At 39.7% G+C, this 24,073-nt stretch overlaps 1 pseudogene; it reads left to right on the forward strand.

Annotated features, from left to right (window-relative positions):
• The first annotated feature begins 224 nt into the window (after positions 1–224).
• On the forward strand, positions 225–22,036 carry LOC142627304 (uncharacterized; annotated as a pseudogene).
• The last annotated feature ends 2,037 nt before the right edge of the window (positions 22,037–24,073 follow it).

Consider the following 24,073-nt stretch of genomic DNA (forward strand, 5'->3'; position numbering starts at 1 on the left):
AAATTCGCTTCTCACGATGTCATCAAGGGATTAGAATCTAGTGCAATACCTATAATTCATCTACTTCTCTCTGGTAACATTTTTTACCTTCGAGGGAGGGCTAAAACCAGACTCTCTCTCTCTCTCTCTCTCTCTCTCTCTCTCTCTCTCTCACAATTCTCAAACCAACCAAACTCAAAGCTTTATATCCTCATGAGTCCTTTTCCTTCTCCCTCCAAAAAACCATGCCTATCTCCTCCATTCACTCCTTTCCTTCTTCTCTCATTTCTCAACCCCTAAAACCCTCATGCAGACCCGCCACCTTCTTCCCCAAAAACCCTGATTCTAACCTGTATTGAAGATATATGTTCTCTACAACTAAGTGGTAAGCAGGTAGCATGCACTGGTCATCGAGGAAAGAGGCAGTTGTGTGCAGTAAAGAGGCAGTAGTGATGTACATCATCAGGGTAAGGTGCAGCCAGGTGTAGCACAGAGTGCATCACAATGTCAAGGGCAGCTGCTGTCCAGTGCATCTCAGGGTGCATTTCATCATCAACAGAGGAACCAAGATGCAATTACAACAAGGTGGAAAAGTGAAGGTATAGAAGACCTAATAGAGTCAATGCCACATCACAATCAAATAATCGATGCAAATCAAATGATGATGTAATTAGTGTACACGTGTATTAGTAGGTAGTTTCTGTTATGTAACTAACTCCCTAAAAATCTAGGGAGGTAGTTATTTTTTTGTTTTGGCATTAGATTGTATATAAAGATAGGATTAGCATTAGATTCATTCATTCATTCATAATCAATAAAGACCAGTTTTTATTTAGAGAGAGAGTCTAGAGATTTTACAACTTGCACCACATCCCAACCCAGTAAGAAACCCACCTCCAAAAACCGTAGAAAATCATCATATGGTACCTCTAGAAGGTCTATTCTCAAGAAAACCTTCAACCAAGAGCAAGTTATGTTCACTGCAACCATCTTTGATGATCCCATTGTCATGATTATCGGTGGAGGGATGGGGGGTCTGGTTTATGCCTTGAATTTGGAGAAGAGAGGGGTCTGGCCGGTCCATGGTTTTCAACACGGTTAGTCAGTTACTTCCTTCTTCTTTTTTAGCTGTTTTCACTATCTGGGTCTTTTTATTATGAATTTTGATGTGGGTTTTGAATGATTTGTGAATTTTGGAGGGGATGGTTGAGTTGGTGAATGTATGTGAAATTTGGGAATGTGGCTTCATGCATTTTTTGGGTTCTTGTATAGTTCAAAAAGTTTCAATATTATTTATTGTTTCATTGTTGAGAATGTGTGCAAAAACAGAAGAAAATGGAAAATGGAAAATGGAATTTTCAGTTTATCAAAATGTTCAACTTGGTCCAGTGGGGGCTCTAGGAATTTTTCTCAAGGGGTTCTTCAAGAAGCTAAATTACACAATCTAAAAAAAAAGAGAAATTCATATATTGATAACAACAACAATAAAAAAAATGCAAATACATAAAGTTTACAATTTCTTTCTACGAGTTTTCATATTTTGAAATCGTTGCATGATAGTTTTATTATCAATACTACAAGCTACATCTCTTTCAATATACACAACCAAGCAATATTATAATTTTTTGGGCTTGCTATGTTATAATTTTTTTTTTCAGACTTTAGTTCATTTTTTTTTTTGGGCTTTTTCTTTTTGCTTGAAAGCCCTAATATATTGTTAAGTAGAACAAATTATGGAGCAAAATTTAATTTTATTGGGATAAAAAAAATTGAGGGTGTTCCCAAATTTTTTTTTGAAAAGTAGACAAATATAAAATATAAAATTATTATATATATATATATATATATATAATTTCAGGTCAAGGTGGTCTTGTGACGACCCTGGCCTTCAAGTGCCGCCACCCTTAACTTGGTCAAACAAGAACAAATAGTCTTATGGTATTCAATCTATGTTTAGTCTAAGTTCATAAATTTATATGAGAGTGAGGACATGTGGTTCTGAATTTATTGATATATGTAATGTGTTGTTCTCATTTTTCTTTCAGTACATTGGAAGCCCATTGTGCCTAAGGGCTACACATTGAGAGTTAGTCCTCTCCCTTCCCTTTAAACACCATTCCTAATCCTTAATACTAGGTATGCCATGATCCTATAATGATTAATGACAAGACACTTTACTGGCTGAACTACCTGTTCACTTAAGGTCAATACTTGATGTTGTGTTCTTGTCAACTTTTTTGTAATTGGTAGTTTTTTTCAATAAGTAATAAATTTTATTGATGAGAAAAAATGAGAGAGAGAGAAAAAAAAAAAAAAAACTAATCCATCAAGTATACAGGGGTTATACTAGATAAACACACAATTAAGTTAAGAGTTTACAATGACCCATAAATTCTAATACATTATAGAAAGGGTATGCTCCTGTTGCCATGATCCATTCCATCAATGTTCGGAAAAACTGTAACTTCCCTTCTAGGATAGTTTGCTCACAACCCTAAAAAACTTGAGCATATCTCTCATGCCAAATACACCCCATCAAACAATGAGGGATAGCCTTCCATATTGCTCTGTTTCTATGTCTTCCAAAACGGCCTTGCCAGCAAGCTAGTAAACCTACAACATCCTTGGGCATCACCCGCAGAACTCTAAGTTGCCCAAAAACCATATTCCATATTTTTCTAGCAAAAGGGCAATGCAAGAGCAAATGAGGCACCAAATCCCCTTCTGACTTACACATACAACACCAACTAGCTAAAATAATGTTTCTCTTCCTCAAGTTTTCTGCAGTTAAAATTTTTTAATTAGTAATTTACTTAAGCAACTCGTGGTCTTTAATCCACTACTTCACCTTCCACCCCACTCTTGTTGGGGAGGAGGAGGTGCCATTTGCCATGTCGTACCAACTTTGCCAGAAAATCAAATCAAGAGTATATTCTTGGATATGTTTTGACACTCAGTTATCTTTCTTTAAAATTTTATTATTGGTATAATTTTTTTCTTAATATTATCACATCACCTTTTGCACTTCATTAGATTCCTAGGAAGAGATAAAACAAGAATTATATTGTATGGTGGGTATTAGGATGTCATTTGTTAAAAATGGAAGAATTATTCCCCCCTTGTGTTTTCAGTTTTCACTGAAAGATAAAAAGAAACAAAGGGAAAGAAAGCTTAAAAATGTCTTAGTTTCTTATGCACCTCGACCATTTTCATTTGTTTATCCCTGTTCATGTTAGGAATTCCACTTATTGCTTCAACCTTTCAAAATATGTTGATTGAATAAAGGCTATTGATTAAATAAACTTCAACCTTTTAAAGAAAGGGACTATAATTCAGGAAAAAGATCATATCAGTAATTTTTTTTTTCCAGGATACATATAAGTTTCTCTCAGTTGACTAACTTTCAAGTGCTTCATTTCAGTGATGATGATCATGTTTTCTGAGTTTCTTACAATATTTTATTATTTGAGGGGATTCATCGTTTGGGAGGACTAATGGGAACCAGAATAATTGATCCTCAGCCATTGATATTTGACCATGCAGCTCAGTTCTTTACATTGAGTGATTCTCAGTTTGCTGAGTTGGTGGATTGCTGGTTAGAGAAAGGTCTGGTTCAAGAGTGGCAGGGTATAATTGGGAAGCTTGACATAGGTGGTTGGTCACTTCCTTCTTCACCTCCAAGATATTTATGTGTTAACCTTGCTGACTCATTACTGTCTGAAGTAATTATCCTTTATTCTTCCTTCTTATTCTTTTTGTATCATATTAGCTAGGTTTCGTTTATAGTAAAAGATTTGGTCAACATTATTATGTTGATATTTGGAAAGCAGTTCCCATTGTCTGCTATGGTGTATTTGGAGAGAGCGTAATTTCAGAAGTTTTGAGGATGTTAAAAAGAACCTGCTGGATCTTAAGCTTTTCTATTTTAAAACCTTTTTAGATTGATTGTCAGCTCTGTGATTGATGGATCATTGTAATTTGTGTGATTGAATGTTTTGTCCCCATCTATATACTTTCTGTATACTTTGGGTGATTCCTTTTTTATATCAATAAAGTTTTTATCAAGAAGGTTTCTTTTATAAAGAAGGTAAAAAATAAAGATATCTAGCGAAAAATTGAATAATCCTAAAAGGTTGCAATCCATTTTCTGAGAACATTCTAACCTGCAGGGGTTGGGGTTGGGGATGGGGTAAGGGGGCTAGGAGCTATTTTTATTTGGTTTGGCAAACTTCATCTATCAATTTGCATTGTAATTAAAAAAATGTCTAGAGGTCTTTAGTTGTTATTGATTAGTAGATATGTGTTAGGACTTGAACATGCAATTATGATTACATAACTGTGGGGAGTAAAAAGACCTTGATAGGAATATGGGCCGTTGGGTCATGCTGAGGAAGGCCGACCTGCTCTTGGGTTTGGGACTTGTTAGTACTACGGGTCGGCCCATACGCCGAGGGTCCGAGGGTCCAGCCGAGGATTATTTTTCCCTTAGTAAAGGACACGGACAAGACCAATGGTTAAAGGGGGTGAACCCTTGAATGTCCTAGAAGCACCGATGTTGAAAAAATGTCAAAGATAAAGGCTGCTACCTCCACATTAAAGACCCTGCACCTACCACCCTGGCCGCATTAATGAGGAAGTGACACTTAAACAGTGGAAGGGAAACTTCTAGTTACTGTTCAAAGGCACTAAGAAAAGAAATATCTAGGCTAAGGGAGGAGTTGGGGCAACACGTGTACAAAGTATTAAAAAGAGGAGTATTTAAGGAGGAACCGGGAATAGAAACGGGGACAACCTTTTTGTAACCTAAAAAAAGAAAAAGACAAGGAGAAAGATATAACATAAGAACAGCTCTCGGCTTATGTCCGAGGAGGCCGATTTATAATATCCCTTGTTGTTCCAAGTATTTGCAATCTTTAGTTTGTCATTTAATCCCCACACACTTCTAACCTGGGTTTCAAGCCCACACTCTACAAATTCATATTGTTTATGGCTCATTGGGCCTGGGCCCATAACTGTTCTTGGAGCCAGGTGCACTTGTGCACTTACAATTGGCGCCGTCTGTGGGAATCTAGTCTAGAAGAGGTAGGGATATTATTGCAGGCTTAGGCTCTCCCCATGCAGAGTCACAAGGATCACAACCGGAAGATCATTTCGAACGTCTTGAACATCGTAGGGATCGTGAGGGAAGCGTCCATACAGAATACCCAGGCGCCAGCCATACCCATGGAGGGGGTAGTACTACCCATGATGAGGGTTCTAAATCCATGTAGAAGGAAATCAACCGTTTGAAGAGGAAGTTACGCCGTGCTAAACGTAAGGTTTCCCCATCCTCGTCTAGTTCTTCCTCAGAGAAGGATAGGGGACTTGGCTACAGTTCAAGGTCATATTCCCCCACCAGCGCAACATCCTCCGGTGAGGAGGACGACCAGCCAACCCGCAGACGTAAGAAGCTTCGTTCTAGGGGCTTAGGCAACGATACCATGAGTAGGGCGTTGCACCAGCTCTCTAAATCTCCGTTTTCACGGAGGATTGAGAGGGGGAGGCTTCCCAGGAGGTTCACCCAGCCCACCTTTACCATATATAATGGCCGGACTGATCCGGTGGAGCACGTGAGTCACTTCAACCAAAGGATGGCAGTGCACTTTCACAACGAGACTTTGATGTGTAAAGTCTTCCCCTCCAGCTTGGGACCTGTGGCTATGAGATGGTTGAACGGTCTCAAATCGGGATCTGTAGGCTCATTTGGGGAGCTAACTAGGGCATTTGCTTCGCGGTTCATTACGTGTAGCAGAGTCCCTCGGCCATTGGACTCGTTGCTATCCATGGCCATGAAGGAAGGGGAGACGCTGAAAGCATACTCCAACCAATACTGGGAGATGTTTAATGAAATAGACGGCGACTTTGATGAGGTGGCGCTTAATACCTTTAAGGTGGGTCTCCCTACTGATCACGACCTAAGAAAGTCTTTGACGAAGAAGCCCGTCCGCAGCGTACGCCGTCTTATGGATCGTATTGATGAATATAAAAGGGTAGAGGAAGACCAGCAGCAGGGAAAAGGAAAGGAGAAGGTTATCCCACAGGAGAGAAGGGATTTCAGGTCGGACAGATATCACAACAACAAGCCGAGGAGGGATTACTTCGGACAATCCGGCTCGGCAGCACCTCAGGCTGTAAATACTGTGTTCCGAGAACCAGTGCATCAGTTATTAGAAAAAGTTCGTAAAGAGCCCTTCTTCAGATGGCCCGGCAAGATGGCAGGGGACCCTGCGAGAAGAAATCAAAACCTTTTCTGTCAGTATCATCAGGATGTGGGTCACACTACTGAGAACTGTCGGACCCTGTGGAACCATCTAGAGCAGCTCGTCGGTGAGGGAAAGTTAAAGCAGTACTTGTGTCAGCCCACTGGGCAGGTCAGTCAAGTTGGTTCAAACAACCAGAGGAACAGTTCATCTCGGCCAGCATTGGGAACAATTAATGTTATCTTCGCTGCACCTAGTAGGACCGGCTCAGGTCCCACTAGGGTGATGGCGGTTTCCCATCCGCAGGCCGAGGATGTAGGTAGCAGGCCGAAGAGATTAAAGGGTACTTTGCTTGTCTTGGGTTTCTCCGAGGAGGATAAAGTGGGGACTATCCAGCCCCATGACGATGCTCTTGTGGTTACCCTCAGGATAGGGAACTATGATGTGAGAAGGGTGATGATAGATCAGGGCAGCGGTGCAGATATCATGTACCTTGATCTATTTAAAGGGCTAAGATTGGAGTTGGAAGATCTAACCCCTTACGACTCCCCACTTATAAGCTTCGAAGGAAGGGCCGTTGTGCCGAAGGGACAGATCCGTTTACCCGTTCAATCCGGCACAGAAACGGTTGAGGTAGATTTCATTGTGGTTGACGCGTACTCTCCATATACAGCCATCCTCGCCAGGCCATGGCTGCACGCTTTGGGAGCTGTCTCCTCTACCTTACATGTTAAGGTGAAATTCCCCTCTGGGGAGCATGTTGAGGAAATCCTCGGCAGCCAGGTAGTGGCTAGGCAATGCATATCGGCTGCGGTGCTTCGTCAGTCAGAAATTGAGTCATCAACCTTGCCCATCCAGGAGTCATAGCAATTAACAGCTCCGGAGGCACCTGGAGCGATGACAGGAGACGAGGCTGTTTGTGAGGAGTTAGAGAAGTTTTTAATAACAGATGATCCAGAGAGGTTCTTCCAAGTTGGCACACTTTTGCCACACCAAGAGAAGATGGAGTTGTTGAAATTTCTGAAGGATAATTTGGATGTCTTTGCGTGGGACCCCTATGAGGCTCCAGGCGTAGATCCGAACTTTATTTGTCATCGTTTAAACGTCAATCCTGCCATTGTTCCGAGGAGGCAGCCACCTCGGCGATCTTCCCGAGAACATTCTGAGGCTGTGAAGGAAGAGGTTCTTAAACTCAAAAGGGCGGGGGCTATCAAAGAAGTTTTTTACCCTGAATGGTTGGCTCATACTATTGTTGTTAAAAAGAAGAACGGCAAGTGGAGAGTATGTGTGGACTTTACTGATCTGAACAAGGCCTGTCCTAAAGATTCGTTCCCAATGCCACGGATTGATCAACTGGTAGATGCTACTGTTGGACATCCTCGGATGAGTTTCTTGGACGCCTTTCAGGGTTACCACCAAATTCCCTTGGCGTTAGAGGATCAGGAGAAGACTGCTTTCATTACTCCAACCGGGAACTATCATTATAAGGTTATGCCATTTGGATTAAAAAATGCTGGGGCTACTTATCAAAGAATGATGACCCGAATGTTTGAACAGCAACTGGGGAAAACCATCGAAGTATACGTGGATGATATGGTGGTGAAGAGTAAGACAGTACCTTCACACATGACAGATCTGGCCGATACCTTCTAGATGCTAAGGAAGTATAAGTTGCGCCTTAACGCCTCCAAGTGTTCTTTTGGCGTGGGATCCGGAAAGTTCTTGGGATGTATGATTACTCATAGGGGCATAGAGGTAAACCCAGTGCAGGTTAAGGCTATTCAGAATTTGCAGCCGCCTAGGAACCCAAAAGAAATTCAGAAATTGACTGGAATGATTGCTGCGTTGAATAGGTTTATTGCTCGGTCAGCTGACCGGTGCCGTCCTTTCTTTCGGTTGTTGCACAAGTGGAAAGGGTTTCAATGGACCGAGGACTGCGAGTTAGCTTTCCAACAGCTCAAGCAATATCTTTCTCGGCCACCTATTTTATCTCGCCCTGAGGTGGACGAGGTTTTATTCGCTTATCTGGCCGTGGCTATTCACGCGGTGAGCTTAGTCCTTATAAGGAATGAAAGCGGAATACAGAGACCGATCTACTACGTTAGTAAGTCCTTGAATGAGGCCGAGGTGCACTATCTGCCCTTGGAAAAAGCACTTCTGGCTGTAGTCCACGCCACGTGCAAACTTCCTCATTATTTCCAATCTCATACTGTGGTTGTTTTGACCCAGTTGCCTCTTAAGGCTGTGTTGCGTAGTGCTGATTATTCTGGCAGGGTGGCAAAATGGGGAACCATTTTGGGAGCCTTTGATGTTAAATACAAGCCTCGCACTTCGGTAAAGGGACAGGTCCTCGCTGATTTGGTGGCAGAGTTTACTGAACCATTGTTAGAAGAAACTTCAAAAGAAGCACACATGGGTGAAAAATCAGTTGGTGTGATCACAGACGTATCGCCCTCGGTTTGGAGAGTTTATGTGGATGGGGCTGCTAATCAAAAAGGGTCTGGTGTTGGACTTGTTCTAATGTCCCCTGAAGGAATTGTCTTCGAAAAATCTTTGAGATTGGCCTTCTCGGCTACTAATAATGAGGCTGAGTATGAAGCAGTCTTGGTAGGCATGCAAATGGTACATAAGATGGGTGGCAAGGAAATCCATGTGTTCTCGGACTCTCAGTTAGTGGTCGGCCAAGTCATGGGAACCATGGAGGCTAGAGACCCCCGAATGCAGGAATATTTGGCCCAAGTCAAGCGTCAGCAGGCTGAATTCGACTCCTTTGCCTTAGCTCACGTCTCTAGGAGTGGAAACACTCATGCAGATTCTTTGGCTACGTTGGCAACATCCTCGGTTCAAGGTCTACTAAGGGTTATTCTCGTTGAGGATTTGGTAGAACCTTCTCTTGTAACTTCTAACGCACCTCGAATCCATCTAATAAGGCCTGGTCCTAGTTGGATGGATTCGATCATATCTTTTCTTAAAAGTGACATTCTTCCCGAAGACAGGGTTGAAGCAGAAAAGGTACGTCGAAAGGCGCCGCGTTTCTGGTTGTCCGAGGACCAGAAGCTATACAAACGATCCTTTTCAGGACCGTATTTGTTGTGTGTGCACCCTGAATCAACAGAAACATTAATGGAGGAACTGCATGAGGGAATTTGTGGGAGTCACACCGGGGGAAGATCCTTAGCCCATAGAGCCCTGACTCAGGGTTATTGGTGGCCTAATATGCAGAGGGAGGCTCAGGATTATGCCAAAAAATGTGATCAATGTCAGAGGTTCGCCCCTAATATCCACCAACCTGGAGGGGTTCTTAACCCTCTCTCCAGCCCTTGGCCTTTCGCACAGTGGGGCTTGGACATTGTAGGGCCATTTCTGAGGGCTGCTGGCAACAAAAGATGGCTGCTCGTGGGAACAGACTACTTCACTAAATGGGTTGAAGCTGAGCCCTTAGCCAATATCCGAGATGTTGATTCAAAGAAGTTTATATGGAAGAATATTGTTACTAGATTTGGTATACCGCATACACTTATCTCAGACAATGGCGTTCAATTTGACAGCAACGCCTTTAGGCAATATTGTGGTGACATGGGTATCATAAATAGATATTCTACCCCAGCTTATCCTCGAGGAAATGGGCAGGCTGAGGCCGTTAACAAGGTCATAGTCAACGGGCTCAAGAAGAGGTTGGATGATGCGAAAGGTAAATGGGTAGAAGAGCTCCCTCATGTCCTGTGGACATATCAGACCACACCGTGCAGATCCACTGGAGAAACGCCATTCTCTATGACTTATGGCGCCGAGGCAGTGATACCATTGGAATCTGGTTTTCCTACTCTAAAGACAAGTTGTTTTAGCCCAGAGAATAACAAGGGACTTCTAGAGAAAGATCTTGATTTACTTGAGGAACGGCGTGAGGCAGCTATGGTCCAAATGGCCTATTATCAGCAGAAGTTAAAACGAGGATATGATGCCCACGTGAAGCTAAGGCCGCTTGCGCCTGGTGATCTTGTATTAAGGAAAGTTGTAGGCACTTCTAAGAACCCAGCTTGGGGTAAGCTCGGACCTAACTGGGAAGGCCCCTATCGCATTGTTTCAATAGCAGGCATAGGGTCGTATAGGCTAGCTGACCTAGACGAACGAATTGTACCACGTCCATGGAATGTAAATAATCTTAGAAGGTATTATTATTAATGAAAATGAGCTTTTGTCAATATATTTCAAAATTATGAGTAGCTCTGGTTCTTGAAGTTATAATTTTTAAGAATCAAACAGAAACTTGGTTAAGTGCAGTCCTCGGACCATAAACCTTGTGGAAATTGATGTCTTGTCATTTGTTAAATAGAACCTTAGTTATGCCGGGTCTTCGGACCTCCTACTTTGGGAAAATTAACATTTGAAGTTATCATTTTTAAGAATCAAACAGAAACTTGGTTAAGTGCAGTCATCGGACCATAAACCTTGTGAAAATTGATGTCTTGTCATTTGTTAAACAGAACCTTAGTTATGCCGGGTCTTCGAACCTCCTACTTTGGGAAAATTAACATTTGAAGTTATCATTTTTAAGAATCAAACAGAAACTTGGTTAAGTGCAGTCCTCGGACCATAAACCTTGTGGAAATTGATGTCTTGTCATTTGTTAAACAGAAACTTAGTTATGCCGGGTCTTCGGACCTCCTACTTTGGGAAAATTAACATTTGAAGTTATCATTTTTAAGAATCAAACAGAAACTTGGTTAAGTGCAGTCCTCGGACCATAAACCTTGTGGAAATTGATGTCTTGTCATTTGTTAAACAGAACCTTAGTTATGCCGGGTCTTCGGACCTCCTACTTTGGGAAAATTAACATTTGAAGTTATCATTTTTAAGAATCAAACAGAAACTTGGTTAAGTGCAGTCCTCGGACCATAAACCTTGTGGAAATTGATGTCTTGTCATTTGTTAAACAGAACCTTAGTTATGCCGGGTCTTCGGACCTCCTACTTTGGGAAAATTAACATTTGAAGTTATCATTTTTAAGAATCAAACAGAAACTTGGTTAAGTGCAGTTCTCGGACCATAAACCTTGTGGAAATTGATGTCTTGTCATTTGTTAAACAGAAACTTAGTTATGTCGGGTCCTTGGATCTCCTACTTTGGGAAAATTAACATTTGAAGTTATAATTTTTAAGAATCAAACGGAAATTTGGCTAAGTCTCATCTTCGGACCACAACTTTGATCAAGATTGTCTCCTTATTATGACTGGATGTTAATGCGTTACTGTTTATTAAATTCGGATCTTAAGTTTTATATCTTTGGTTGTTAAGCAATTTTGTGTAAGGAACGGTCATCGGATCTTACATCCTACTAGAAACAGTGTTATGCATTATAAAGGTTTAATCGTTATATGAAGTCCTCTCTTCTTTTTAATCAAGGCATTGTTTAAATATATTAACCATGTCACCTTTTATTAAATCTTTAATAATATGAGTGTGATTATATGAAAGTTATGATTGTGCAATCCTTGGTGTTAGAGTTGTTTACTCTGAGAAACTTCTGTAATAAGAACAAAAAGTATAAAGTAAAAACAGATACAATCCAAGTGAAAAGCAAAATGAGATTGTTCTTCATTAATTAGTCAAATATGCATTACATATATAATTCAAACATGGAAAAAGAGAAGTCCTAAAGATAAGTCCTAAGCCTTTGGAGGGGGGTCTTGCTGAGAGGTACTGGTGCCCTCGGTCTTTCTCAACTCCAGCTCAAAAGGAGTCAAAACGTGCTTTCCTCTATCTGCTGTCTTCGTTGGAAGGACGTTGGGTTCCACTATCTGGCTCAAGTCCTTCTCTGCATCCCCTTCTCCTTCCTTCTCTTTGTTGGAACCAGAGGGTTCTGTAGGATCAGGAACTTGCTGTGGGACCACTGGGGGTAAAGCAGGAAGAGTTGTCTCGGGGGTAGGAGTAGCAGCAGGAGCCTCTTCAATCTCCTGTATTTCTAGGGGAAGCCAAACGTTCTCGGACTTCCTCAGATCCGAAGATTGGGGAACTCCTGCTACGTTTAAAGCTTCCCCCCATACTTTTTGACAGTATTCGCGGCATAAAGCCGCGAACTCCTCTGTCAGCTGCTCCTCTGTGGTTGCTACCCCTTCATCGAAACTTGCCTGCTTGGCAGCTTGGAGAGAGAGTTGGAAGGAGCTGGCTTCTTTCTTCATCAACGCCAGTTCCTTCTTCAGATCCGAGCACTCCCTTTGAGCTTGGGAGAGCTCTTCATCTCTTTCACGAAGGAGCTTGCGCTGTCCTTCTATCTAGGTCTGCATAGTCTTCAAGTTTGACTCGACCCCATTTTTCTCTCTCCTCAGATCTGCAACCTCAGAGGTCAGCTTCTCGTTCTCGGCAAGGGCTATACCCAAGGACTTCTCAATCTCCAGCCTGATTTCGAGCTCAGTTCTGGCTATTTTCCGAGTGTCTTCAATAAACTTCTCAGCTACAAAGACCTCCTGAATAGCCTGTAACAAAGTATGATGGAGTTAGGAACAGTAAAAAAAACAAACTTACTTATAAATATTGTTAAAAGTGGAATCTTCTGAAAAAGAAAAAAGGGAGAAACACTTACCAGCGCTAAGTCTCTTTTCAAGGAGAGGAATAGTTGTGGCTGGCCCATTTTTTCCAAGGTCTCCATGTCCTTGGGCAGCAGGAGAGGGCGTTCCAAGACCTCGGCCAGGTGGTGGGCATGGCCTTGTTGAACCCCCCTTATACTGGACTGGCAGGAGATGGGTGCGCCGTCTAGTCTTAAATCGGGGAACCAGGTGGTCGGTGCTCGGCGCACTTCAGCCTCGTCCCTGAATTCCCCGATTTCAACCGAGCGGGCCCTACCCTTGCCCTTGTCCACCTTCTGCTGCTGGGCCGGTGGGAGTTGTTGTCGTGGTTTCTTGGGGTCTTTATTAATCGTCCCCTCGTTATCCCCCTTTCTCTTCTTCTTTGGATCCTCGGCTGGAAGTTTTGGCTCGAGTGGAGGGGGAGGTGGTAAGGATGGGGGAACTTGAGACGTCCCCCTCTTTTTCTCTGCAACCTTAGCAGCCCTATTGGTGAGGAGACCCTCCATTCTTCCCATGTCTTCTTCAAATTCGTCCTCGGGAAGGGCAACCACAAACCCTGCAATTCCAGAGGCCTCGGTGGCTTCTTCCTCCTCGTCGGAAAGTACCACAAACTGGTTCCCTTGAGGTCTCTCGGTGTCTTCGAGACGGAATTGATCTATCTCGTCGTCAAGTGTGTGTGAAGAAGACACCTACTCTTCTGGAACGACAGTTGCTTGTGAGTGCACAGCAAGGGGAATTGCTGCTATAGGCTGGTTGTATAAAAAAGTGTTAGGAGCGTCTGGGAGGTCGCGGTCGTCCAGAAAGTGGGGCCGAGTTACGTTTATCCTCCTTCATCTTCGGTCGCCCGCAATTATGGCGTTCTCTATCTCCTGGAAGTCTGAGGAAAGGGGAGTGTACCCTAGAATGAGGTGAGCAACCCGGAGTTGTAAGTCTTCGCTAATGAACACCTCGGAGCGAAGTACTCGGTTTAGATCTGCGATGTTACAATGACTCAGACGAGGACGCACGTGCTGCTTATCTGTAAAAAAGACGTCAAAACAAACAAACCTGTTCAGATTCACACAGATATTTAACAAATTTAAGTAAGTACGAATACGCATTTCTGTGTGTGTTAGAAGAAGTTGTGTTGTGGGGAGATTAATCCTACGGCATCGCACCTGGATCCCCCCACTCAACTGGGCAGTGGAGGCCGTCGTGCCAGTTTCCAGACACGATCAAGTAGTCGTCCTTCATGCCTTTGTTTGATTTGGGCAGACAGGAGATTAGCCTAACGGTGCTGGACCGAGACTTAATATAATAACCTACCTTAGAAAGTTTATGGGACTCATATAGGAACATGACATCGTGCCATGTGAGGTTTAAACCCATCTGCTCGTTTAGAGCATCTACACTACCCAAAACTCTAAAAACGTTTGGGAGGCATTGATCGGGACACAACCGGTGGTTGCGAAGGTACTTCCTAGTTACAGGTTTCATTGGAAGGGTCATCCCACCCTCTATAAAGGCTATCATAGGGATGATAACCTCTCCCTCCTTCCTAGAACCGGCCACGGCTTCTGCCGGGCAATATTCTAACCCTACGTCGCTGGGAATACGGTATTTGGCCCTAAAGCCTTCCATCCCAGCGGCGGTATCAACTAGACACTTGAATTTTCCCATTACAGAGGAACGATAGACTAAACTCTAAAAGGGAGAGTGTTTGTAATGATAGCCGAGGACAAATATCGAGGAGAAAAGGTTAAGAATAGAAGGAGCAAGAACTTACAAGGTTGAAGGTGTGCAAATTTCCACGGTTTTCTGCAAGTAAGGTATGATGGCTGATGTCTTGATGGGATTACCCCCTGAGGAATTAAATGAAGGCGCAGATTCCCGAAGCGTCGCGACATGCGAAAAGGCGGCCTCGAAATTATATTTGTCCCGCCTAAAATTTCGTGGAGTAATGAGGGCCGTTGGATGCCCATCTCACTGTTGAACGTGAGGGACAAAGTGTAACTGGCAGTAATAAATGCGCGCGTTTTTGAAAGTAAAACCGCCAAGTGGCATCTTCTGGGACGCGAAACGATTTCCACACGTGCCATCACTCATAAAGTGTGTGGAGTGGATCTTCGTTAAATCAAAACCCTATTTTTCTCCTCGGATGTCGAAAATTAGAGTTTTGAGGGGCTATTGTGGGGAGTAAAAAGACCTTGATAGGAATATGGGCCGTTGGGTCATGCTGAGGAAGGCCGACCTGCTCTTGGGTTTGGGACTTGTTAGTACTACGGGTCGGCCCATACGCCGAGGGTCCGAGGGTCCAGCCGATGATTATTTTTCCCTTAGTAAAGGACACGGACAAGACCAATGGTTAAAGGGGGTGAACCCTTGAATGTCCTAGAAGCACCGATGTTGAAAATATGTCAAAGATAAAGGCTGCTACCTCCACATTAAAGACCCTGCACCTACCACCCTGGCCGCATTAATGGGGAAGTGACACTTAAACAGTGGAAGGGAAACTTCTAGTTACTGTTCAAAGGCACTAAGAAAAGAAATATCTAGGCTAAGGGAGGAGTTGGGGCAACACGTGTACAAAGTATTAAAAAGAGGAGTATTTAAGGAGGAACCGGGAATAGAAACGGGGACAAACTTTTTGTAACCTAAAAAAAGAAAAAGACAAGGAGAAAGATATAACATAAGAACAGCTCTCGGCTTACGTCCGAGGAGGCCGATTTACAATATCCCTTGTTGTTCCAAGTATTTGCAATCTTTAGTTTGTCATTTAATCCCCACACACTTCTAACCTGGGTTTCAAGCCCACACTCTACAAATTCATATTGTTTAAGGCTCATTGGGCCTGGGCCCATAACTGTTCTTGGGGCCAGGTGCACTTGTGCACTTACAATAACTATGTACCATTTTAAATGAAAACCTGTTTATCAAAAAAAAAAAAAAATTTAAAGAAAACTTAGCATGGCTTCATAAGACATTGAATATGTCAAAATATGTTGTGATTTTATGTGTTTTTCATTTTTAAAATATGCTATGGTTCTTTTTCCAGCACCAAAAAAAAAAAGAAAAAAAAAAAAAAGAAAAGAAAAGAAGAACTTATCTCATCTGCTTCTAATTTTAGCCCTTTGCTTTTTCTGTTGTGTCCATGAGCTAATAAATTATTTTACACTTTGTGGCAGACATCTTTGGTTAATGTGGTGAGACTTGATCCATTTATTGGTATGCGGCACTTAAGTGAAAACCGAAAACCTCAGGGACAGTTTGATGTGATTGTCATTGCACATAATGGCAACTTAGTGCCTCCCTTGTTAAGTTAATTTTCACATTTGCTGCAGCATCCTCACATTATTTGAAGATTCTAATATTTTTTTATTCTTGTTATTGCAACATTAGGCTTACCTAAAAAATATTGTATCTATGTGCACTGTTCTGTTCCTAGAATTGAAACATATTAGAATTCCCAATTGTCCTATATAAACGTAAGAGAGTTGGCTTCTGCCATGGCAAGAAGAATATCTGATTATGGTTCATGGTTTACTATTTGGCGATAATGTCTGAATGCATTAAATGTTGGATACCATTTTCCACACTCTTTGTTACTATTGTAGGTCTAGTTCAAATGTCTTTACAGAGAACGGTCCTGGTAGACGATACTACACTAATGTAGGAGAATTTAAGTCCAAAGGAAAGAAGGCCCATTAGTCTATTTTTGTTTAGTCAGTTTTTATTTATTTTTTATTTTTATTTTTTATTGAGATAGTTTTAACCTATGGTGTCCGCTCCTGATAATAGATCTATATTATGAAACCAAGACATTAATCGGTTTTTGTTTAGTCTACTGCAAGACTAGTCTTTTATATCTCCATGTTATGTTTTATTTATTATTATGCTTTTAAGCATATTAAGAGGTCTTGTGACAAGCACATGACTTTTAATGAAATTGGATAATTATGATTTAATTGTTATATAAAATATGAAGGCTTAGGATTCTAGGGTTTCTAATGGTTTTTATAAATATTTTCTCATTTGAGTCATTATAGGCAGCCTTTGCTCATCTACTTTATGAAATTTGATTTCTGAATTTTTTTGAGCTCTTTGAGCTTAGAAATTGATATTTGCTTGTTACAAATTTAATCCTATTATCTTTTCTTTTCTTTGCTATAATCGTTTTTTGTTGCTGGAATTTCTTCTTAAACCCTTAATCTACACTAGTCTGAGTTCTCCCTACCGCATCACATACCATTGAACTTAGATGTTTTCCGAAAAATTATTATGAATATATATCATCCTAGGGCCTTATGGTTAGAGGAGGGAGACAAACACCAAGGTATGTTTGAGAGAAGCCTAATTGCTACATTTATTGCACTAATTCTCCAAAAGGTTGTGCTCTAGATGTGAAGGAATACAGGCATATTAGTCTCATTGGTAGTGTATATAAAATATTCCCTATGGTGCTAGCTAACAGGTTGCTGTTTGTTTTAGGGAATTTCCTCTCCCAATTTTGAATTGCTTTTATCACAGGGGGGTAGATTTGGAATTCGTCCTCATTGCCAATAAATGTATTGACAGTAGAATAATATTGGGCATACTTGAGCTTTTGAGTTAGTTGGATTTGAAGAAAGTCTACAACCATACTAATTGGAACTTTCATATTTACAAGCTGAAACAGTGCGGCTTTGGAGAGAAACGGACGAATTGGATTATTTGTTGCATTTCTACAATTAGGTTTTTGATTCTAGTTAATGGCAACTTGAATGGAAATGTGGGATTTTTTTTAAAGGTTTATGTCAAGGTGATCCATTGTCACAATTGTTATTGATGATAGTGATGGAGGCACTGAGTAAGTAATTCGTAAGAGCAGTGGCAGGGCAGTATCTTGTGAAGTGCAGGACAGCATCTTGCTGGTTTCACAGTAGGAAGTAGAGCATGTGATATGTTGATGGTTTCTCACCTCTTATTTTTATACGATACTTGATTTTTTTTTTTTTTTTTTGTGGGAATGCCTGGAACAACTTAGGTACTTGAAATGTTTGTTGTGCTTTGAAGTAGTATCTGGATGAAAGATTAACCTGGCCAAATCTGCATTGATACCTGTTGGTATTGTGCCAGACATTGAAAAACTGATTCAGATTCTTGATTATAAGGTTTCGAAATTCCCAAGAGATATTTGGGTTTGGTTAGGGTTCTAAATTTATATCAAAAGCAATACGGGATTGTGTTCTTGAGAAGGTGGAGGGGAGGTTAGTGGGGTGGAAAAAGGTTCACCTTTCAAAGGGAGGTAGACTGCATACTTGATAAAAAAAAAAAAAGGAAGTAGATTTGTATTGATAAAGAGGACATTGTTGAGTTTGTAAACAATTTTTTTTTCTCTTTATTTCTTATTCCCATAATATTGCTAATAGTATTGAGGATTACAATGGGTTTTTTGTAGGTGTGGCATAGGAGACAAGTTTATGTTCCATATTGTAAATTGGAAAAATTTGTGAACCAATTAAATATGGAGGATTGGGCATACGAAGTATGTTATTTTTTCTTTTTTGATAGGTAAATAAATTCATTAAAATGAAAACGGAAAAAAATACAGAGGTGTCCTCGTTTACGGGCTACACCAGGCAGTTCAGGAAAATAAAAAGGACAAAAGGAAATAAGAAGGAAAATACAAAAGAAAAAAATTAGTAAACTAATGTGAAGGCTTTGGCATAACAGTGTTTCATGGAGGAAAATAATGGATAAAAAAATATGGAGGTGAGTGGAGTGGTTGCTGCTTGGGGGCAGAATGTGGACCATATGGCGTAAGCCTTTCAAAGCATATTAGAAGTGGTTGGGAAAATTTCTCCAGATTCGAGGTTGGTAATGGCACCAATATTTGCTTTTGGCATGACTTGCGGTGCAGAGATGTGGTTCTTAAGGAGGTATTTCCAGATTTGTATAGAATTTCAGAATCTAAAGTGGCTTATGTGGTGGACTGATGGCATTATTCATTGGGATATTCCTTTATTAGGGCTTAAAATGATTTGGAGTTGGAAGTTCTAAAAGGTTTCCTTAATTTCATCTACTCTATAAAGATAAGAAGAGAAGTAGAAGACCTGATCTACCGGATTCCAAAAAGAAGCTGTATGTTTGAGGTAAAGTTTTTTTATAGGAATAATTCTTAAGTATTCTAGGAGCACAGAGAATGGTACTCTCCCTCTCACATTCGTAGTATTGTCTACTCATTAAATCCATGGTGGGAATTACCATGAATGTGAGAGGAGAGAGCACCAAACTTTTATAGAGTGTCGCATGCCGGAAATGCTCAAACTTTTCCTTGGAAAAGTATTTGGAGGGTTAAGGACTCCACCGAAGTGGCATTCTTCACATGGTCAGCTGCACTACGAAAGATTCTTAGGATGGATAACTTACAAAGGAGAAATTTAATTGTAGAGGAGTGGTGCTGCATGTGCAAAATAAAGGAGAGTCCATAGATCACTTGCTTCTCCATTGTGATATCGCTCAAGAATTATGGTCATTGGTCTTGTGTTTATTTGGGATAGGGTTATGCCTAAGAGGGTAGTTGATTTGTTGGCTAACTTGAAGGGGTGATTTGGAAGACAATGTAGTTCAGATATTTGGAATGCAATTTATTTTTGTATAATGTGGACTATTTGTATTTGGAGAGAATGCCATACTTGCTTATTTGAAGGAAATGAATGATCTACATTGGAGCTAAAAATGATATTTTTACGTTCTATTTATAATTGGATGGCTGCTTTGAGTAGTCATTATTTTTCTCATTTGCTTGGGTTTCTTTATTTTTGTATTTTTTGATGATTTTTTTGGGGTGTATCTCATGCATACTTCCAGCGTACTTAGGGTTTGTCCCTTTTTTAGCACATAGTTAATAAAATTTCTTACTTACCCTATCAAAAAATGGAACATTCCAGAATAATGTCAGTGGAGTTTGATATTAAGTTTGATCGGTGACTTGAGTTTGTTTTAATATTACTGTGTCAACAACAGGAAAGTGTGCAAATTGCTTGCTTGTGTCGTCAGGCTTGCCACTAATTGCAAGGCAGATGAAGCTACCCAGAACTTCTCAGTTCAGTTTATATGATGCAATCTGCTATTTTCTCCACTTTATTTGCTTTTAGCGATGATTGGCTTATCTCAAATTGTTGCTCACTTAATGCTGTGAGTGTTGCTAGAGGCAGGAATTAAGTTCTCTATGGGCCCTCCTTGCAGCTTTTGAGACTGCATCTCCTTTTGAAGGAGCTTTTGTCAAAGGGGTTGATCTGTCTCATGGATGGCAAACAATACCAAAAAACTTATGCATTCCCAAAGCAGTGGCCCTCACTGTTGGACCTTTCTTAGTACTGCAGCTTATGGAAAGCAGAACAAGGTTCCACAGGTCAGTACTAATTTGATGGTTTTGGATCATTAACAGAACTTATAGGTATACAATTCTTGAAGATTCTGGTTTTTGTCTAGGGCATTAGCAATCATGACAATAGATAGGGAGTACTGGTAGAAAAGAGTTCATTTGGCCAACACCAACTTGTTTAAACACGGCAATCATGAGTTATGTGCATTTATACATGTAAACTTTGTTAACTGGACAAGCTTTTATCCTGATGCAGGACAAAGGCTGGGAAAATAGAAATAAGAGAAAAGGAATGAAGAACTGGACAAATCCTCTTCTTCACCACTTACAAATTGCTTTTAGTATTTTCTTGAAATTTTAAGCTTCACCACCTAAGGGTGCTAGGAATCACCGCCAAGCTTAAAGAGACATATCTAATTATAAATTTTTTATTCAAATTGCATTGCTTCAAACCATTCTTGGAGCCTCTTTTAATAGGTTATAAGGAGGACATCAAGCCACAATTACCATAAAATTATCAACAATATTAAATTCTAGAATTCTAAAGTGAAATCTAGAAAAATCAGAAATTCAAAATTTAAAAATGAAATCTGAGACTCCACTGGGTACCTCTGAGTGGTGATTGTAATTATCCCCTTTTCAGTAAATTTTAGAGATTGGTGCTTATGGAGACCCAATTTTTACATTTAACCCCAAAGTTTTGTTGATGGATAGTTAAATTCCCATAACATGTATAAAATTTCTTCATACATTTAATTTTATAATATATTGCTTCACATCACTTAAAAGTCTTAAAATTCTGCCATGCGTAATAAAATAGTAAATGGTATTTACCATATTTCTAAAATTTTAGAAGCAAAAAATTATGTAAAATGATAGTAAAAACTTTTCTATGCTTGTGTGTGTTTTTGTATCATGCATGCAACTGTCCATATTTTTAGGTATATGCGGGTTTTTTTTTTGGGGTCACTTTATTGAAAAAATTTTGTTACCAGGAAATTAAACATCCCAAGTGCAATGGCAGAGAAGGTGAAGGCCGGGCATGCTTGGGGGTGTTACCACTTAGCATTTTCGCTAGTGAGTACATTATATTTGCATTATCGCTAGTGAGTACATCATATTTTTTCATTGGAATCATCACAACCAACTCGTTTTTCAGGAATGGTTTTCCTTTGGGAATTATTCAATGGATTCATCATTTTGAAGAAATTTTTGTTTTCTTTTATTTAAAAACTAAAAATTGGATAAAGTTTTCTGTAATGACTGGGTGTTTGTTCTATTTTCTGGAGTATTACAGGGGTGCAGCTCATCCAACTAATACACCTGGCATCCCCTGCATTTTTGATCCGTAGGGAAGAGCTGTTACATGTGGTGATTGGTTACTTGGTTCAAGCTTAGCATCGGCAGAGAATGGCTCTTGCCAATCATGTAAGTGCCACTTTTGCTCTCTATTTGTTTTTATTTTATTTTTCTAATTTTTTTATGGGATTTATTATATTTTACTTATTGGTTTGTAGTTGCTTATATAACTATAAACTCAGAAAAGTTAATCATGGTTTCAACTCGTATTCTCCAAATCCACTAAACAGTTTCTTTCTATAGCTGAACAAAAAAGTCTATGAACATAAAGACTGTCAAAGTTGTGGTTCTATTTTCATTCAAGGTTTAATATAGTTTAAACTTTAATGTAAAACATAATATCAACAAAATATTTAATATTCACATCAGAGTTGGTCTTTTCCATGCAGATGGCAGATTTTCTCCAAAGTGATTGAGCTCGCCCTGAAGAGTTTGCTGTTGGTTTGATGAATGAGTGTCAACCACTTGAAGGACATGATATTGGACAATTTCCGGGATTGGAATCCAAAAAACAAACAAATGAGGCTCAGGCATATGAACTTGCCTCTTGAAGTTGTACTAGACATGAAAATTATTATAGTTTTGGTAAGTTTGTTTTCTCAAATGTGATTCAGATTTAAGCTATTTTATTCTTTTGCATAGAATCAGAGAAAACAAATAAAAAGACCATGTATTCTTAGGTTCTCAGATAGATGGTAACACATTTCATGGACAGTCAAATTACTTCCTTTGTTAAATTTATATACATGATAAACTGGCAGTTTTTTTAAGGCTATTTGCTGTCACAACAGTTGTGAAGGAAGATGCTGATGTTTTTGTTCTCCAACTGTCTCCAAGAAGGCCAAATTGTGACGTATAATTTAAGGTGGTTGAAGATTCATCTGCCCCAAAGAGCTGAGGGAATATCTGTTACTCAGTAACTCATCACCCCAGGTGTATTGGTTTTTCAGCTCCTTGAAGAAAGTTTTAGACATCTGGAGTTCAGGTGGAAGAGATATTATGATATTAGTATCTCAGTTCTCCCAAATTCCAGCCTAAGTATGTGAAGCTTAGGCACAAGGGCAGTGTGACTACTCTACCAATGATAGATTTTCAACACTTAAGCATGGAATTGGAAGCTATTCGAGATCTTCAATAATGCATGAAATGGCATTATTGCGTGTACTTTGCTGGATAGTTTTGGTAGATGTGATGATAATGTATTTTTAGTTGTTTTAGATATTTCAATAGTTGCAATGGAGAAGGAGGAATTTGAACCATAGATATTTCTGTTAAAAACACTTGGAGGTGTTAGTCGATAATGTTTCACTATTTCAGATTTTGTATGATTAAATTTTAGATTTTTGTTCTCATCAGTTTTGGTCATTCAGTTCAATGAATGAGTTGTCTTAGTTGAATTCTGCCAATGTGATTATGACTTACTGTTTTGAAAAAAAAAAAAATGGAGGCATGTAAATTCAAATTGTCCTTTCAAAGGATGACTTGCTTGTTTTTACAACATTTTTTTTTTATTGGAAATTGCACACATACGGGTAGAGGTGTCATTTGAGCAACAACTTATTGGCTTTATTTAAGATTTAACAAGTCAGATATTTTGCAAATGTAGAGTAGAGCCATCATCTGATATTTCAATAGTTGCAATGGAGAAGGAGGAATTTGAACCATAGATATTTCTGTTTAAAACACTTGGAGGTGCTAATCGATAATGTTTCACTATTTCAGATTTTGTATGATTAAATTTTAGATTTTTGTTCTCATCAGTTTTGGCCATTCAGTTCAATGAATGAGTTGTCTTGGTTGAGTTCTGCCAATGTGATTATGACTTACTGTTTTGAAAAAAAAAATTAAATGGAGGTATGTAAATTCAAATTGTCCTTTCAAAGGATGACTTGCTTGTTTTTACAACATTTTTTTTTATTGGCTTTATTTAAGATTTAGAGTCCATATCTTACTGTTGCAACTTGGAAGTGACTGGAGACTAACTTATCTTATAAACCTATTGATGTACTTTGTTTCACTTAAAAAATGTTTATTAGGGGCAATGACGTGGAAATATTGTAACATTACTCTATGGTTAATGGAGCAATGACGTGGAAATATTTTTTATATTAAAAAATTACACATCATAAAACACATGACCTTCTTCCCCAAATCAAAGCCATACCAAATTGAGCCCTAACTCACCCCACACCTCTAGCACGGTTCCTCCCCCATGTGGACCAATGAAATCCCTAATATCTCCACCATTCATTGGAGGTTATAGTTTTGTTTGGTTGCTGAGAAAATTTATGAAAAGACAAACATTTTAGACTTTTTTTATTTTTTATTTTTATTTTTTTAATGTTAATTGAGAACAAGAGGAAGTAGATACCTCCAGTTGCATCAAGTTGAAAGCTAATCGGCTTGGTGTATTAAGTTTCTAGTTTATTCGCTTTTTCTTTGGTTTTCAATTGAAAGTTTGTTTTCTTTTTTTTTTTCATGGTCAGTAATTTGATTATTTACTTCGAGTTAGAGGTAATTTTGCATTTAGTTTCTCATAAGTGGTTGGAAATAAAAATAAAACCTAAAACTTTTACTATACTTGCCAA

This window comes from Castanea sativa, chromosome 3 (assembly GCF_040712315.1).
Source record: "Castanea sativa cultivar Marrone di Chiusa Pesio chromosome 3, ASM4071231v1".
Classification (NCBI taxonomy): domain Eukaryota; kingdom Viridiplantae; phylum Streptophyta; class Magnoliopsida; order Fagales; family Fagaceae; genus Castanea; species Castanea sativa.